The sequence below is a fragment of the Microtus pennsylvanicus genome, chromosome 5 (genome assembly GCF_037038515.1).
Source record: "Microtus pennsylvanicus isolate mMicPen1 chromosome 5, mMicPen1.hap1, whole genome shotgun sequence".
Classification (NCBI taxonomy): domain Eukaryota; kingdom Metazoa; phylum Chordata; class Mammalia; order Rodentia; family Cricetidae; genus Microtus; species Microtus pennsylvanicus.
In genome coordinates, this window is record NC_134583.1 from 65,367,129 (window position 1) to 65,380,401 (window position 13,273).

General features: G+C 43.3%; 1 protein-coding gene across 4 annotated transcripts in view; it reads left to right on the forward strand.

Annotated features, from left to right (window-relative positions):
* Positions 1-13,273, forward strand: part of Hs3st4 (heparan sulfate-glucosamine 3-sulfotransferase 4) — a 423,734-nt gene that overhangs the window by 196,283 nt on the left and 214,178 nt on the right. The window lies entirely within an intron of this gene.

Consider the following 13,273-nt stretch of genomic DNA (forward strand, 5'->3'; position numbering starts at 1 on the left):
ACGTGAATGGGGCCATTATAAACTCACGAAAGCTAACACTGCATGGCTTCTGTCTTCTAGAGGGCTCAGAGTGCATCCCTAAGACTAACTGAACTGTGTCCATCTTCAGAGAAGCCGTCTCCATGCCTTCCTTGTCAAGGCTGCACTTAACTGCTCCTGTGAAAGGTGTCTGCAGTGTGGTATCCAAAAAATAGCATAAGCTTGGGGCTCTCAAATCATCATGCTATTGGTCTAGCACCACAATACTGTATATGAATTTCATGTCTGATCTAAGAGAGAGCGAGACAGAGTCTGGGGAACATGGGGCCATATTGTTTTTATGTAAGTCAGTTCAACTGCATTTTCTCTGGTCTATTACTTTGTTGATAAAGGTTTGTCTTGTTGGACAGTAAGTATATAATGAGCTCAAAGATTTTGTTCACTTCCTTGGTGCCCGCTTGTAGAGTCAGAAGGTGTTCTTTGTATCTTTATCTCTGTTTGATTCTTAACTCTTACAGTTTGCTGAACTTGGTCTTGCCAGAGAACCTGACAGGGTCCACTCATCGCATTTCTCTTCCTGTCTTCCTGACCTGGGTGATTTTTTTTCTTATTCTTGCAGATCAGTGAACATATTCTGCTATGCCTATTACTCTGAATTTTGGTCTTTTGAAACTCAAAAGATATAGTCTCTCATAACTCAAAATGCTTTTTTGCTCAAGTCTGAAGTTCCTGTGTTGAGTATCAAAGCCCTGTTTTGAACTTCAAAGGCCAAATCCTGACTCTTTTTCTCTTTGGATCCATCACTATTGGAAAAAAAGAAGAAGCTTTAAACCGCATGGAGGACCATAGATGTAGAATACTCAAGCTATTGAGTGTGGGTGACAGGAAATGCCTGGAACCACACCTGTCTAGGTTTTCCAGTAATCAATGCCAGTCTTATGCCAGTAAGAAGGGACTCAGAATTCTCACTTTTTTTCTGACAAGGGCTAGGGACTAGTGGGTTTTAGCTCACATGAATGTGTCTTAAGAATTTGTCCAGAGAAATATCGGTAGCTGTCTAGTACTTGTTGCTCTGTGTTTTCCTAGAAAGAAACTGAGCATTTTCAATATTCACTGCCTCTATTTCCCTAGCAGCCCTCTGAAAGAAACATGCATTGTTCTTGTTACCCTTTCTCAGATAGAGACACTGAGACTAAATCCGGTTAGTTGCTTTTAGTCTGTGTTGAGACTAGAAGGTTGTGTTCAGAGGCACAACCTTCAGCCACTGTGAGAAGTGTAGGGTGTGTGGGAAAGATGTCTATGGAAGGCAGACACATTGGGGATAGACTGAAGGAGCCCAGTTTCATGGCCTTCACCAGTGCTGTGCCCTTGATCAGGAATGCCGGTCACATCTTAAAAGGCCGCTTCTTTCATTATCTGCATCTTAGACCAAAATATTTTGGAGCCATCAATTTTGGCAAATCTTATTTTTCTTCTACACTTCTTCTGAAGTTATCTTTTCATTTATTCACATCCTTATATACGCCTGTTCCTAGTGTCCTTAAAATCTTTGGCTTTTGAGATTATATCATTTACAGACTCTGGTCTCTTGCTTGTTCCCTGGTGTTTGGAACAGTGCCCTGGGCCCTTAAATATATTTGAATGATTTTGGATTCACGAGAAGGTGCCATCAGAAATGTCAGAGGACAAGCGCCTGTCTGGCCTACCTCTAAACACGTGTCAGAACAGATACAGCATGCTTCACCTCACGGCCTTCCAGCGTTGATGTGGAAGGCTGCTTAGGCAGGCTGGACTCATCTCCTCTGGGCCTGCTCCCTAAATGAGGATCAGAAACACCTTTAATGTGGAGCTTCATTTGTTTATCAAAGACAGAAGAGCCTTTGTCCTACATCACAGCCCAGATTCCCCGGGATGGAAACTTCTTCCACCTTGTTCTTCAGAAGAGCTGAGTGCAGCCAAAATGGTGAGGTTTCAGCCCTGCAGGAATGTGGTTCTCCAGCTTAGCTACTCCCAGAGGAAGGGACAGAAAGGAAGGCTCAGTTGGTCCTTCGTTTCTGTAGTCCCCCAGAAGCCGGGATGTTGTCCTCTTCAAGGCAGGGCACATGGAGAGCTTGGGGACTTCCTCCCTTCAGGCTTACTAAGCAGACACTGCAGATGCTCATGGGATAGCAAAAAAGGGAGGACTCATCCCCCGCCCCCCTTAAAACAGTGTTTCTCTATGTTTGATGTTTTTATGAAGATGGCATATGTTTATTGTATATAATGATATATGTGTGTGTGTATATATGTATGTGTGTGTATGTATGTATGTATGTTTCATAAATACATTTTCTACATAAGCAAGGTTAGTTACTCTGTTTGTTATTTCAGGTTCCCAACACAAATTTTAGCTGTGTTACGTTCACAATTTTTGTAATTTCCAAGCACTCTCAGTGCTTAGGTTATGTAATATATGTATGCACTGACTCACACACATATATGTGGATCTGTGTAAATATTTATTACTACTTTTGACTCTTCTGCTTAAGTAAATATTTCATGTCATCAGTATAAAGGTTGGAAACAAAAGGTGCCATTTCTGTAAATAGAAAGGGATTGTTTAAGTTAGTGCAAGAAGTAAAAACAACGTTATTCACAGGTTTGCTTTCTTATAAAATGAGAAATAAGCAAATTTTGGACAAGAGAGAGGGGTAGCAGAAATTTTACTTTCTTATTTACTTATAATAAAAATTGGCTGACAGTATCCATCACACTTGTTTATAATGTGCTGCGATCACATTTACCCCCACTGCCCTTTCTTATCCTCCTCCTACTCCCTAGACTTCCTTTCTCTTCCTAGTTAGGCCCCTCTTACCCCACCTGTCTTCTTTCTCCTTTGCTCTCTTTCCCTTCCCCTCCCTCTCTCCTTTCCTCCTGTCCCCTTCCCTCCTTTCATTTACCATGCAGACAATTAGCAAACATGTAAGGAAAAGATTGGAGCCAGGAGTGCCTTCCTCACCTTGTGTTTTCCTGGGTTCTTGACCTCAAAGTCACCTTGCAAAACACTTGAAGGGTGGTTATGTTTTCCCTGACCCCTGGGAATGATGCCGTTCCCATTCTTGTAATTCCATCTGTCACAGCTGGCCAGGTTAGCCCAAGGCTGGCTTGATTATATATTTTGAGAGGTGGCTTCATCTTCTGAACCAGTCTCTCCCAAGTTCAATCTCTCTCTCTCTCTCTCTCTCTCTCTCTCTCTCTCTCTCTCTCTCTCTCTCTCTCTGTGTGTGTGTGTGTGTGTGTGTGTATGTGTGTCTTGTAAGAAAGTTCTGGGACACAAGAATCTTGGTGGAGTGAGAAGGAAACTTGTTTTAAGAACCTCTGAGTAGACCAGACATTGTAGGCAGATGGAAACAGCATCTAAAAAGGCAGAAGGAAGAAGGTATGCAGCCTATTTTAGGAGACTCCAAGTGGTTCATTCAGGAAGGCTAGCTTTGCATCAAATGCCAGAAGGCAGGCAGAGAGGGTGAGACAAGAGGTGAGAGAGGAAGTAGGTGGGAGCCTGTGCATACCCATGCCTGCTTTGCTATTTATGGGTAAAACATATTTGGGTGTTAATGCCATACCCTTCTGGGGGAAATCTATTTTTGCCGCCTGACTACATTGATAAGATTTTGGGGGTGGATGGAAGGGTTGTGAGAGCTTCTAGGAGTTTGTTGCTCTTCATGGCATATGCAGGCAGAGAGGGGGTGCCTTCCTCGGGGTCATGAAGGGAGATTTGTGAAAGGTAGGGCTGCCTAGTAAAGTGGAGGCATAGCAGAGATGCCCAAAGGGGAAGTTGACGGCTCTTCTTGATTTCTATACAACACCGGAAACTAGGTCAAGATTGAGCATATGTCGTTCACTTAGAAGGTGCAAGACCACCATCAGGAAGTGTGGAGGTGACACTGGAAAGGGAGAACAGTTGATGAAGGATGCATTCTCGAGCCCTCCATGGCAGGAGGTACCTGCAAGTCAGCCTGTTTAAAAGTAGGTCTCCGAAGAGTTCCTATTAAATGGCCGACCAGTGGGCTATCTAATATTTTTCTTAGCCAACGGCAAAACTCTGTCCACAGTGATATTTTATTCATTTGATTTTTATTTAAATATAATGTGATTATGCAGTTCCATCTTCTCTTCATCTCATGTCTGCCTTCCCCAAAATTCATAGCCTCCTCTTTTTTAGCCTTTTTACCATATGCATATGAACGAATCGAGCTGTAAATATAGCTGGCGTAGTCCTTTCTGTAATGCCTGCATTTATGTGTTTCTGGGACCTGATCACCTGGTACTGGATAACCAATCAGAGGACTCATTTCTGGGGAAGACTTATTCTCCCCTTTTTAGTATTGGGAATTGCCTGTAGCTCTTCATCTAGGGCTTGGGGCTCCATGAGATTTCTTCCACTGCTTTGGGATGTTCAGGTAGCCATACTGCTGAGATTTCATGAGAGTAGCTTTCCTATCATAGCTAGAAGGCATGATCTCATGACACTTCCTGAACCTCTGGCTCTTACATTTTTTTTTCTTTTTCTTTTCTTTCCTTTTTCCTTTTTTGCTCCCTCTTAGCTGATGTTTCCTCAGTGCTGGGGGGAGTCCCATGTGGGTGTTTTAATTTCTGGGTACCGATGATCTGTCAAAGGGAGGAAAAGCAAGATTCTCTGGCTTGGGCAGCCTTCCTGTAAACACAGAGACTCTTGGTTATTTTCAGCAGAACAGTGAGCATGGAAATGGAGTGTAGTGGTTCTGGGTGGAGCATCTAGATGGAGCACTGACTGCATTAGGTATGTATGTGAGGAGCACCATCCCCAGAATCAGCTGCATTAGGTGTGTGAGGATGTGAGGAGCACCCAGGATGTGAGGAGCACCATCCCCAGGCATCTGCTGCTTTAGGTGTGTGGAGATGTGAGAAACACTTATTCCTAGAATCTGTTGTATTAGGTGTGTGAGGATGCAAGGAGCACCCAGGATGTGAGGAGCACCCATTCCCAGCACCTGCTGTATTAGATGTGAGGATGTGAGGAACACCATCCCCAGAATCTGCTGCAGCTGGTCTTGAAGTTGCATCTATCTAAACATTCGGTTTGAGGCATGTGTCTGTTTCCCTTCTGTCATGTGAAATATACAGTGTTTGCCTGCATGTGTTTGTACTTGAATAATGGGTTTGGCTGGAAAGTTAACTAATGGCCTTGAGTGACTGTGGCCTCACTTGCCTGCCATAGGCAGCTGGCACTGTGTGTTGTCCAGCTGCATCAGGATTATAGTGGGGAAACCACTGAAGAGATAAACCCAGTTCACACAAAACCAACAAAAGGGAAATTACTAGATCCAAGAGCTGAAAGTCTCCAGGAGTGTCATCAAGTAAAACTTGATTATGGAGCAGAAAGGATATAAATCATATTTTAGATCATCCTACTTGAACTAAAACAGGGTTTTGAGATTTACTCTTATGTGTATGGATGGTTTTGCTTGCATGTATGAATCAAATATGTGAAATACCGCATAGGCCAGAAGAGGGTATCAAATCCTCTGGAAGTGGAGTTACAGATAGTTGTGAGCCACTGTGGAGTGCTGGGAACAGAACCTTGGTCCTCTAGAGGATCAGCCAGTGCTCCGAACTTCTGAGCCAACCTTCTAACCTCTCTCTCTTGATCCTTTATCTGTCTTTTCCCCTGAATGGATTCCATTCTCCCCCTGCTTTTAGAAGGTGGTGCTGGGAGCCTTGAACTTGCAGCCTGTCTTTCTGTCTGCCCTACTAAAGAGATGACTTAACTAATAATTACAGTACTGGAAATGTAGTTCTGGGGTAGATCATGTGTCTAGGATGTGTGAGGCCCCAGGTTTGATTCTCAGAACTGATGGAAAGGAAGAGAGAAAGTGGCAGTAAAACAAATGAATTAAAAAAAAAAAAAACAACTAGCCAGTCAGTGGTGGCGCACGCCTTTAATCCCAGCACTCAGAGGCAAAGGCTGGCAGATCTCTATGAGTTTGAGGCCAGCCTGGTCTACAAGAGCTAGTTCCAGGACAGGCTCAAAAGCTATAGTGAAAGCCTGTCTTGAAAAACCAACCAACCAACCAACCAAACAAACAAACAAAAAACCCTAAAAAAGTAATTACAGTATATTCAAGATTGAACTGAATTAGCTCTGTTTCCCCTTTTTGTCATATCGTTGAAGCTCTTACTTAGCCCAGAGTCTTGCATTCCTCTGACTGAAGAGGCTAAAGTCACAAGTACCTACATTTAAATATGCAGGTAGGCTAAACTTCAGCTAAATCTCCATAAACTGAAAAGTCTGAAAAGTAGGAGATAAAGTGAGTAAAGTAGAAGAGTGCATCAATTACAAAGAGACCGAACAACAGCAAATGCTTGAAACAGACAAAAATAGACAACAATATAATAATAATAATAATAATACCAACAGATACTCAAGCTTAGGAACTCAAACCTACATCAAGGGCTTCTTATGAAACCAACACCTTGAGTTACTGTGACCCCAAAACCCAATCTTGATAATGTTCCTTCCTAAGCCAAATCCACTCCCTCCTTCCTAAGGTGCTGACCCAGCTGTTAACTGAGGGTCCCAGAGTGTCCAAGGCACTGGATTGTCACCGAATGCTGTAACCTGTAGCCACGACCTTCACTGGCAGTATTCAACACAAAGCTGCTTTCCACCCCTGTCCGACCCCACTGCACTCTACAGCCTGGTAGGAGAAATCGGATGCTGAATGGAGGCCCTCAGTGGAAAGTGCTCTGTGGCAGGCAGCTGCCCTTCTGGAGATGCATTGGCTGGATTACAGTTGGACCTTTGCTCACTCACTCCTGTGGAATATCTTCTTTGTCATATCCTTCGGAGCCTGCCTATTCTGCTTGTGTCTGCCTCCCTCATTCCTTCCCTTTGTCCATCTCTTAACGGAGACCAAAAAAGTTGGGGCTGTTCCATTTTGCCCCTTAGTTCAAGCAGGGTCCTTCAATCACTACAATGTCTAGAGAAAAATGCAAGAAGATGTTAGCATTTTACAATAGCTGAGAATTAGTGTCTTGATTTTTTTTTTCTTTTTGCAACTTCGAAGAAGCAAACAGCTGGAATCAAGTTAACAAACAATTCTTTAGGAGCGCCATGGCTGGCACTTCTGCCTTAAAAGGATTTTAAGAGAATATTTATACTGCAGTTTGAGATATTTTGGTGGACTTCTTTAGAATTTAATGTGATTCTGCTTACTTCTGTGTGGCAAGAATCTAGTTCATTGCCACGAGTAGTAACAATATTGATAGTAAATAGTATTATGTTCTAGAGGCTACGTCATCTCACAGTAACCCCACAGGACGCATCCTGTATATTCTAGCAATATCCTGATGAGGACAGACAGCTCCATGGAAGTTTACATCTCACACAGACCATGCCATAGAGTAAGCAGTGCCTGTGTTTATAACTATATCTACTCAAACAAGGTCCTCTGAGCCCCATAAGGCAATACCCAGAAATTATTATAGTATTCGATTCTCTAAGGTGAAGACAATACATGTATTTTTTGCTATAACAACCATGTGTATGTCTGAGAAAAGGCCACCTGTGTTCTTTAGCTGTGTCTGATTACAAGAGGAGTATCTTCAAGAGAGAAGAAAACTGGACCAGGGCTGCAGTCTTATTGTAACATCTGGTAGAATTCCTGCCTTAAAACAAACCAATTGTTTTTTCAATTTTGGAAGCTGTGGTCTGTCTAGTCTTCAGCTTTCCAAGGCCTGACATGTCTGGGGACACTGGTAACTTAACAAAAACTCCGAGAGCAAAATTGGTTTATTGTCTCTGAATGTCAACTCTGCCTCTGTATACTGGGATAGCGTGAAAGGGTTGAAGATCGTATCTCACTTGGTACTGTTTTATTTATTTTGCTAGATCTCCATTTTTCTTATCTCTCAAATGGGTCATCTAAAATGCACAGGGATGGCTAGGACTGAAGTGACCCATGAAACTGAGTTTCAGAGAGACAGTGTGGGGGGGCGGGAGTAGTCAGAGCAACGTCAGAAAGGAAAGCAAGTCCAGTCTAGTTGATGGCATTGGGTGTCAAGACATCTGAGTATAGACAGGAGTGCTGAGGTTCACTGCTGGCACTAGAGAAATCCAAGAAAAACCATGTGCTAAGTAGGCTAGCCAACTACGATGAACCTGTCAACGGGCATTAAGGGTTAAGCCAAATGTTGCTTAGTTAGAGTTCTGGAGACTATGTGTAGGAGCTGTCATTCTGTCTTCTTCTATATAACAAGGCATTTCAGGACCCAGCTGCTTAACAACATTCTGTGGATTAGAAATTAGAAGGGTTTGTTTATACTGTCTTATATCTAAGGTCTTAGCTGGGACGACCTGAAGACCCAGGTTGGCCCACTGACTGAAAATAGAAGCCACCTGGAGGCATCTCTGCTCTTTCGTAGAGTGGTGGCGTGACCCTTGCTGATATCAACTGGTTGCTAGTCAAAGCACCCAAGGTCTTTCCATGTGGCTTTTCCACATGGTCTAGTGTGAGCTTTCCCCAGCATGGTGCTAGTCATTGACACTGAGTGTCCGTGAGAACTAGACAAAAAATAATGCGTATTTGATTGTCACATAGTACCACACATTCTTTGTACAAGTGGAGGGGACACGTGCTCACCTTTTCATCCATCTCTGGGAAATCGAGTCTCTGTTGGCCCTTACAGTAAAGGTGAAAGTGGGAGTGTTAACAGCATAGGTATAGACTCAACCTCAGCTCCACATCCTGACTCTACTTCTTGCTGTTGTGTTATGCTGGGCAGGTCTCTCTGCCAGCCTTAACTTCTTCAAAAGGGAACACCAATGATATCCCTCTAGTTGGATTACTGTTACTGAACTGAACCCCTGTGAATCAGGGCCTGGTATCCCTTAAACAAGCAAAGGCAAGTGTCTCCTGCTGTCGTCACTTAGAAGGTTCTCAAGATAATTCTGGTAAATAAGATAAGCCAGGAATCTAGTGACCTCATTCAGAATATTCTAGCAGTAGCTATTGTGATCTAATGCTAAGAGGTAGAATCTGAGACCAGAGCAGAGTAGCTGTTCCTCCTCTAGCTCAGAAGTGATTTTAGGGATGGGGCGTCCACCTTAGTGACCCACAAAGAACAGAGTGATATGTGACATGGTTCTTGCAGAAATGAGAAGGCACGGGGGGAAGGGGAGGGGGGTGGAGGCTGAATTCTTTCACAGCTAACATGTCTTGGCCAACCAGTCTGCTTTTTACTTTTTTCCTTGTAAGTCACTCTGTGTCTCATTGAGCCTCTTATTTGTCAGGTAAAAGGCTGAAGACAAAATCATGTCAAGTCAACAGTGAGTGACAGAGGAAAGAGGCTCCGCCATTGTGATAGAAGCTTCTTTATACATGATTAGATTCCGGGAATTGAGACAGGCTGGCATCAGCTACCTGGGTTCCAACATATACCTACGAACTCCCTGGTATAAGTCATAGTTCTTTGGTTGCAGGTGATGGAAAAACAAATTAGCAGAAGGAAAAAGAAAATTTATTTCCTCACTTTAAATGGTTCAAGAGAAGATAGCCTCAGCTGTTAGGAATTTTGCCTTGGTCATGGACAATCATTGCTTCTTCCTTGTCTCTACTCTCAGGATAGACCCATTCATTCTTTAGTTCAACCATCAAGTACTTCATGGGAGCTTGCTACACTTGAGCCATGATTTAGGCACTAGGGAAAAATTAGTGAGCAGGCAATTCTTCCTGGACAGGAAAGAGTGAATGAGTAAGAAATATTAAAACATATATATGGGCTCATTAATGATATAGCAGAAATGATCAGGTTAATCCAGGGAACACAGAGTGAAAGAGAAGAATTCCAGAAGGTCCCTGGGCTGACAGTGTGTAAGATGATGCATGTGCAGTGTGTGTGTGTGTGTGTGTGTGTGTGTGTGTGTGTGTGTGTGTTATGAATACTCTGGTAAGGGGAAGAGTATTCTAGGCATAGACAGCAACATCTGCAGAGACTAGGGCACATAGATGAATTTCGTGTGTTGGAATAAATCATAGGAGGTCAGTACAGCTGGGTCCTGGAGTGTGGTGTTGGGATGGTGGCCATGATACTGGTCTTTTAATTTAAATTTACATATAAAGGGAAATTATTAGATTTTTAATTATGAGACCAATATGTCTTTGTCTTCCTGCTTCAAAGATCATTTGACTTTGTAGAGAATGTTGATGCAAAGGTTGATAGTCTTGGGTCAAAACTGATGTTCTCCCCAGTGAATTGTTTCTTCAGATTGAGTCCCAGGGATGGAAGTATCTCATTGGTCATCCTGGACTTTTAGCTTTCTTCACTGCTCCAGCCACTAGGGATTTCTTTCAGGTTTAGATCTAGGGTGTGTTCTGCCCTCTGAAACCTACCTGGATGGAATCCCTGCAGACCCTTCAAAGAGAACAGTAACATCTCACCTCAAGTAATTAATTTGTTCCCTAGATAACATTGGTGTAAATCCCTGTTCCTCTCCAGAGTTCTACTATAATTCCAGACTCCTTCCTTGGGACACTGGAGTTTCAAATGCTTTGTTGGTTATTCCTAGTTTAACAAGCAACTTCTTTTTAAGTTTAAGGCTTATGTGTCTGAAAACATCATAGTATGCAAATGAAGTTGTATCTGTACCCAAATTTGGCAAAGAAATCACTAGATAGTAACTCATGGATATTGGGGGTGTGTGGGGGGAGAAGGAAGGAGGCTGTGTGTTGGCCTCTGGTTTCCTGGAGGACTGTGACATCCTTTATTTTATAAGCTTTTTGCTTAGAGGAGCAGAGTTGGTAAGAAAAGCCCTTCCCAGCCAAGCGGTAATGGCACATGCTTTTAATTGCAGAACTCTGGAAGCAGAGGCGGACTGACCTCTGTGAGTCTGAAGCAAGTTCCAGGACTGGCTCCGAAGCTACACAGAGAAACCCTGAAACCCTGTCTCGTAAAACAAAAACAAAAAATAAACAAACAAAAAATAAGAAAAAAAAGGACAAAGCCCTTCCCATATAGAATTAACCATGCTCTGTAGGCCCTTTCATTGGTCTATCATTTATCTAGTACCTTCTGTGTTCCAAACATTGGACAATAGGGATATAGATATCAGTCAATAAGTGCTTGAGATTAAGTCTACTTTGGGAGACAGTTTGGCATGCCAGCAATGTCAAGGGAAGTGATGAGGGTTATAATGGAGTAGGTCTAGGGGTGAGAAGAAGTGGTGGACGGATAAGGCAGTGTGTATGTGTATGCACATGGCCTGTGTGCTGGGAAACAGGATCAGTGTATAGAACGGTGCTAGAGCCCAGGGGAATTGAGTGTTATGAGCCAGTTCTTGTCAGGAGGCAGGACACATGGGAGATTTATCTTGGGTGGTAGACAAAGACCAGACAATGTTTGTCTGGGGCTGGCAGGTGCTAGCTGCGGGAAATGACAGGTTTCAGCCTTGGACAATGACAGGATCAGCCCTTTGATAAATCTGGGGAGGCTGTATGGAGAATGGAGTTATCAGAGATCAGGAGACAGGTCAGAGAGCAGCCGTGGGGTGGGGGTGAATGAAAACCAGAGCTGAGATGGTGTGGGGAATGATCTGTCATTTTTTACCATTGTAAGAGAATGCCGTGGATCAGACACTTTCAGTCACAGGCATTTATCTTTCATTCTGGTGGCTGGAGAAACCAAGATCAAGATGTTGGCAGCTTTGGGGCTTGGTGAGGACCTGTTTCTGCTTTCCAGATGGCTGCCCTATTTCTGTGCCATCACATGGTGGCAGGCTTAGAAGGAGGCCAACTCTCCTAGATATCTCTTCTGTGGGAAGAGAACTCAGCCATCATCACCATTTCACGTGCCAAAGGCAATGCCCACCATCTGATCCCACTGCATGGGAATCAGGTGCAGCACATGCATTTGAGTGAATACGTCAGCTTTCTAGTAGTGGCAGAGGAGACGGCGGGATGGAGGTGGAAGAGACAGAAGGGGTAGTGGCTTGTTTCAGGGAGTGGGAGGTCGCACACATTGTAAGCATTGTACCTTGTGTCCCTCAACTTTTATGTTTTTAAAATTTCTTTTAATAACAATAATGTTGAGGTTTTTATATATGAGTTTCTTATTTATATCATTTTCTTCCCTCCAGTGCCTCCATGTTTTTCCTCCTCCTTCTCAAATGGATAGCCTCTTAGTCTTGAAATGATATGAGTCCTATTCTTTTGTTAAAAGTAAATAAAACAACTTTTTAAAAAATTGAAAATAGCTGGGCAGTGGTGGCACATGCCTTTAATCCCAGAACTTGGGAGGCAGAGATAGGTGGATCTCTGTGAGTTTGAGGCCAGCCTGGTCTACCAAGTGAGTTCCAGGACAGACTCCAAAGCTACAGAGAAACCTTGTTATAAAAAAGCAAACAAACAAAAAATTGAAAATAGATTCTTTTCACATACAATATATCCTGATTATACTTTCCCCCCTCTCTGCTTCTCCCAGATCCTCCCTACCTCCCAAGGTCAGCCCTTGGGCTTCCTCTCCTCTCTGAATCCATTCCCTTTCTGTCTCTCGTTAGAAAAGAATAATCCTCTAAGAGGTAGCAACCAAACATGACACAATACAATATAATAAGATGAAGAAAAAATATCATATCAAAGTTAGATCTGACAGCCCTCCAGGAGAAAAAGTCTGAAGAGCAGAAAAAGAGTCAGAGACCCTCTTGTTCTCATAGTCATGAGTCCCCTAAAAATACTAAGCAATACCTATTACACACACACACACACACACACACACACACACACACACACACACACACACAGAGAGAGAGAGAGAGAGAGAGAGAGAGAGAGAGAGAGAGAGAGAGAGAGAGAGAGAGAGATATCCTGGTGTAGACGCATGTAGGCCCTGTCCTGTCCTTGTTGGTTCAGTCTCTGCGAGCTCATATGCCTTGCTTAGTTGATCAGAGGGCCTTGCCCTCTTAATCTAGTCCATCCACTCTCTTACAGTCTTTCTCCCTCCCCTCTCATGGGGTTCTTTGAGCTCTGAGGGGAGAAGTTTGATGGAGACCTCTAATTTAAACTCTCTCTGCATAATATCTGGCCGTGGGTCTCTGCATCTGTTCCCAGCTGCTGCTAGAGGAAGCCTCTTTGATGATGACCAGATAAGGCACTGATCTATGAGTACAGCAGAATACTATTAGGAATCATTTTTTGACTTTTAATATCAGTTCTGTGTGATTTTTACTCTAGGTCTCTGGGCTGTCTAGTCTCTGGGTTTTGATCACCCACTCAGTGTCAGG